The sequence below is a fragment of the Pundamilia nyererei genome, unplaced genomic scaffold (assembly GCF_000239375.1).
Source record: "Pundamilia nyererei isolate P.nyererei 1_Seehausen unplaced genomic scaffold, PunNye1.0 scaffold00056, whole genome shotgun sequence".
NCBI lineage: Eukaryota > Metazoa > Chordata > Actinopteri > Cichliformes > Cichlidae > Pundamilia > Pundamilia nyererei.
The window spans coordinates 1235340-1241739 of record NW_005187457.1 but is presented as its reverse complement, the minus strand read 5'-3'; positions in this window follow the sequence as shown (position 1 = coordinate 1241739).

Below are 6400 nucleotides of genomic sequence, written 5' to 3'. Positions count from 1 at the left end.
ACACACACACACACACACACACACACACACACACACACACACACACACACACACACACAGCCAAAACATTAGTGATGGTCAAAGCTCTCTTTAACAAAATAAAACTTGTACGTCTAAGAACATGAAGATATGCACAGCTTATAATCATATGTGAATCACAGCAGGCATCCCAGCGATGTTTTTCCACTCTGCATGTTTCAGGATAAACCTCCATGGTACAGCGTTAGTACATAAGTGTTTAGGATTACATCACTGAGCAGCTAACAAAATATAGATGTTGCTAGAGGAACACATGTGTACAATTAGCTACTTAGTTTCAAATGACTTGTTGTAGTGGAGTGTTTGTGGTAACTGCAGATGTTTTGGCAAACTTTGATTTTGTCTGGTTTCATCAAGCAGTTGTTGCATTAAGTCGTGGTAATCAGTCCTGATCATTAAGAGTGTGTTTTTTATGCCCTTGACCCAATCAGTGTCTTTTTGTATTTGCTTCAGTGCCATCTAACTTTGGATCCTCCTGATTTTTTCCTCAAGAACCCCCATTACATTTTTATTTCTATTTTTCTGTTTAAGAACCACTGGCTGAACTGTCATACACTTGCCTGGTCAAACATCAGTGTTACCACAGGAAAAAAAAAACTGTAATCATTTTCTGCATAAACTTCAACATAGAAATTTTGGGTTTGCTCGTATGATTGGAAAGGAAGAGTCACTGAGTCACTCATTCCCCATGAGGAATGAAGAGTATATTCAAATCTAAGTGGGTATTGATACCGTGAGGAAATAAGCTACAGTTACAGTTTACAATAAAGAAACCATGTAAGTAATAGGTTGCTGAATACAGTCTCAGAACCACTGAATGTGCTACAAAGACAACATAAGCCATGTGTGAATCACTCAAGCTGCTGGAGTTTAACACGTTTGTCAAAGAGACAGTACAAATACATCATCTAGATGTTCTAGTTTAATGACTAAATGTTTTGAGTTGGGTAAAGTGGGAAATCCAGAGTTGAGACATTGAGACATAAAGCAAGTTAATCCCCCCACACCACAATAAAGAATATCACTATACCTTTTTAAAACTTTTTTTAAAATACTTGGTACAAAGAAACCAAACAAAAAAACCTATGTCTGATAGTCACCCCAGCTATTGGAAGCCGCTAACCTGGATATCTTGACAGTGTTATTGGTGCTAATGGCTTCTAGAGCTTATTTAATGCAGTTAGCTGGCAAATACCAGTGTGCTGCCTGATTGCACAGATTCTTCATCCAAGAAATCTGGTGAGTGAAATTCAAGTAACCCTGCAGCAGATTGGCGAGCCGTGCAGGGCGTAACCTACGTCTCACCCTATGACAGCTGGGATAGGCTGTAACCCAACCGTGACCTGAATTAAATAATTGGAAGAAAAGGGAAGGATGGAAATGTAAGCATTTCATTTGTGTGTTACTTAGTATTAATCGGAAAATATCTGAGTAGGTGCATTTTCACCCATACATAGTAAATGTTGCTAACCAGTCCATTGCATAGAAAACATAGCACCCTCACTTCTCGCTCAAATGTAGCCGCTGGTGTCAGCCATAATGCTACACCCCAAACTTTAAATGCAGAGTCCACAAACCAGTGGGTGACATCAAGGTCACTATATTGTTCTGTTATGTAGAAAAGTCCATGGCTTTTACATGTTTTGTATAGATGTGTAAAGGTATTGTATGTCTGTCTGCATGAATGAAACTACAGAGTGCCATAATACTCATAGAGCATCAACAATGTTTGTGTGTCTCGTACCAGCAAAAGCGTATGCTATACACCACTAGAGTGTCCGCTAAACACGGTGTCAGTTCATTTAAACCATCCGTTTGTTTATAAGATGTTAAGCTTCGCATTCTGGGGAATAGATGCCATATGAATCTCCTGAGCTTGTCATTGGTACATTTTTCTTCAGCTAACAAAGGTTCTCTGAACAGGTGATTTAATTAGGTGTGTCCTGGTGGCTATTGCAGAAGTTCCTAATGAGCAGGAGAAATGAAATGAAAAGGCAACTTTTCCATTCTCATCTTTACTGAATTTACATGGTATGCTGTAACACACGACAGCACATAAATGCTCAAGCAATTTTCCATCATAACTATCCAACTTTCCATGATAAACAAGCAGGTAGCTGGCCAAAGCTAATAAAAAAAGGTATTTCACTCTTGTTTCTGTAAGTGAGCCACCTGAAAAGCTGATGTGAAACTGGCCGTGGTCTGGTAGCTCTCCAAGCCTCAAACAGCACAATTGGACTTCATTTGAGTCAAGGTTAGGAATGTAATAGAGCCCCATTATCACACTTGACTGACTTTTCACTTGTGCAGTGTGATATTTCAGCACAAACCCAAACCAGAGCTAATTTACTTACCTTGTCAAATGTCAAGGCAGAGAAACAACAAGCGCCTATTTTCCCAGCATAAATGCTCCCAGAGACTTTAAAAACCACGACTAGACATTCCCTCAATAGTTTTTTGAATATAATAGTGAACTCATCAGGGATCAATATTTCATAATTATGTCTGGAATTATATTTTGCAGAGAGTCTTACTGTATATTTTGCTTGTCCGGTTTCTCCCTGTGATTCCTAGTACATATGGGCCGGACCACACGCAGAGCCCACAGAGAAGCCAGAGGTCATGATGAGGAAGTGAAACAATTCACCAGGAATAATTTGGGACAATTAGCATTTACACAACTTCCTAACTCTGCTGATTTGTTGTTGATGATCAGTACTTGGATAATGCTGTTGTTTTGCACTACACTTGCCTGCAGTTTTACATTACTGTTGCCTCAAATGACTCAAAGAAAGTGGCTTTGGTGTTCGCAGACGTTTCTCAGAACTTTTGGGGGATTTTTCTGGACATCATTGTCTTTACCTGACATCCACAAATAATCTCTGAAAATCAGCTTTGAAATAACACTTCTACGGCATGAAACAAAACTTCTAAACATTGCCTAATTATTATTAATTGCTGTTTATTATAAAGGCTCTTTAGTGAGTTATAATCAGCAGTGATATGTTCCCTGACAGATAGATTATTTTGCTTCTAAAGAACATGTTACTCCAGATAAGCAATAAAAAGCAAAAAGCTTTCCCAAGAAATGTATAAAACATCATCTGTAATTTAAAAGTATAAACTAAAAGGCTGATGCACTGGCTATTGTGTCAGCATAATAAACTATTGTCAGACGTAAAATATTGCGCACATGTGGAAATTTGAAAGACTCGTCATGTAACAGAACAACTCTGGGAAATAATGTGTGAGGCAGATATTTTCTGATGGAGTGATGGATCTGATATCTATTAGTTTCAGCTGTGGGATGGAGATGTTTACAATCCAGTGGCGCGATCCAGAGAGTGGGTGGTCTTCAAAACACTCCACAGCACTGGGTTTCATCACAACATTGTTTCAGATCTAAATGTTGGCTGTTACTGGAAGTAGTAATGCAAGTTGGAGGAAATGATACCATGTGGACGTCGTTGAGAAAGAAGCTCGACATATCAGAACAGGATGATGACGCATCCTTCAAATTTCAGTGTGGGCGTCACATTATAGCCGCATGTGTTTGGAGGGATATAAACAACTCACCAAGGGGCTCTGATGTAACGTGCATGACTTTTCCCTTGGTCATAACAGGTGAGCTTCAACAGCAGAGATGAATCCATACTCACACCCACACACACTAACATACACCCACCCACACACACACAAAACCGTGTTCCAGGGGAAGCAAGGCTAACACCTCTTTGGATACACCACAAACCATAACATGTAGTAAAAGGAATGAAATATGGAGCAAAGTGGGCACAGCATTCCTGAGGTCAGCGGTAGATGTAATTAGAATTGCTCTGAAATGGCTCATAGGTTTACTCTGTGGTTATGTTATTACCACCACTGCTATGACACAGGCCCATCATATCCAACATCAGCTGGAGGCCTACGTGGTAATGATGTCCAGGCTGTTCCTGGTGAAGATGTTACACAGTCATAATGACAACAACATTTTAAAAAAAATTAGTTTTAAACAAAATGTACCTAAATGAGCGTAGTTAGTCAGCACACGTGAACCAAAACTCCTCTCTCGCTGTGTTTTCCACTTGTGTATTTTACGGGGAGACCACAGGTATGTCAACATATGTGCCTCAAAAGGGTGGCAAATTCTTTATTGCGGTAGACATTCATTACAAATTCTTGTGGGGGTGCCATATTTTAAACTTAAAAAAAAGAGACTAGTTTGGTGGGGTAAATAATATAGATGGCAAAGGTGTGGGAATTTTAAAAAAATATTTATTACACAAATATGTTACTAGTTGGTTAAAAGTTATAATATATTAACATATAGAAAATGCAAGCTGTTTCAGCTCCACTCCAACTTTCTTCGCAAGTAGAAGGCAGAATTTTTCACCTGGGATGACAGTATTAAGAATATTTTCTTATTTTTTGACACCATACAGAGCTGGGGATAGACTTTACTTTACTTTGGCTACGGCAACATGAATTCCACATTAATAATGGAAAACTAAACTGGCTTAGTAGCTACACTAGCTACCTCTTTTGTCTATAAAACTCTAGTAAACCATATTGAGATCATGGCTGTTTGCTCGATGACAAAAGCTGACCAATATGTGTATGCAAGAATGCCAGAGTCAAATTATTTGAATTAGTTTGGGTCTTTTTTATACACAGTATACTAACGATGTTAAAATGTACATTTCTGAAAAAGCAACACATTTTATGAGTGGGCACAGCAACAGCTTTGCTGTGGCATTATTATTTGCCCTGTTTGGACTAACAAAACATCTAATTCCATTCCCAGTGTAATAAAAGGGTACTTGGACAGGAATATAAACATCTGCCTAAAGTTGAACCAGATGCTGCTGCATGGCGGAGTGCAGGATTCAGAAGAGGAAGGCTAGAAACAGAAAAACAAGGGAGGTACTTTATACAGGAAAGTGAGTCAGTATCAAGGCCTCAGCGCTTCGAAACATTCAATCCTTAGCTCCTTTACCCTTCATCCCCCTGACCCGTCCCGCCTTTTCTAGGACGGGGGATATCCCTGAGGAGACGGGAGGAAAGCTGGACAGGCTGGATTTCATTCTCTTTCCTCTCGCATGTGGCCTTGCGAGGGATGTCAGAAAGGCAACTCACCCACTGCACGCACAGAAGACGAGGTCTAACCACAGCACACATAAACTGACAGCCTCTGTCTGGCTGCTGGAGCCTGATCCACCACCCTAAACCCCAGCTGATGAGTTCTGTTTAAGGGTGCAAGTATGATCTCATTTGGCTGAAGTGATTAAGACGGTGACACAGTTAAGAAAAATTTATATATCATCAAATACATGTCAGATGCTGTTTCACATGCGTAAAGTATTGTTATTAAATTACAATTGAGGCAATAACAAGGTATAACAAGGCAGCTGGGAAAAGAACATTTTGATTTTTAAAGAAAGAAGACGCACTGTGACACATGAAACTTTAAGTTGTTTTACAACGGCAGTACAAAAATATGTTAATGCATTTGTCATTCAAAGTTCACAGTAGGTACACGGGTAGGTGGTACACTTGAGATTGTTATTTACAGAAGGAAAGTTAACATGTTTCAAAGTACACTATTAAGGCTGTTTAGAGTATCCAGGCATCTGCTTTGAGTTTAATATGTTGAATTGGATCACTTGACTACTTGACTCTGCAGATTGACTCTGATGGCAATATAATCAGGTATTTTCAATTGGTCCAAATTGTACTTCATTCCCAGACAAATTTAATTTTCCTTTAAGTCAGGCGCTGCTAATTACATGTGTCTGTCCTGTAAGTTATTTAAACAAAAAACAAAAAAATTCAAAACAAATCAAAGCAGCAAAACAGCATCAGAACTAACTTGCATGACGTACAAAAAATATTTTACAAAACAAAAAAAAGCATTCAACAGAGGAGGTATTGTAGAGGGCTCTGGGTTGTACCAACAGCCTTGTGAGACTCCCAGAAACACAACAAAACTGTTAATTTCGGTGATCAGCGGGTGGCCAAGAGTTTGGCCTGGGATTCAGAGTAAACATGTGTAGGGGGGAATAGAGACTATAGAGATTTGTTTAGACTGAACCCCGTCCTCACCACCCTAAATGAAGTATATGCAGCTGAACTTGTAGTTGCCACGTTGTTGTTTGTGGTGAATTGAACCCACATCAACAGACGACAAAATAGCATCAGCTTTCGAAAAAATTAGCTTTGCTTTCCATTAACTTGAGGGAAAATGTTTGTTTGTGGGGAATGGAGTCTTTAAAACTGTAAAATATTTGTAAAATGCCAAACCCAGTGACTTCATATATATATATATGTACATTAAAAAACAAACAATAAATACTTTTTTTTT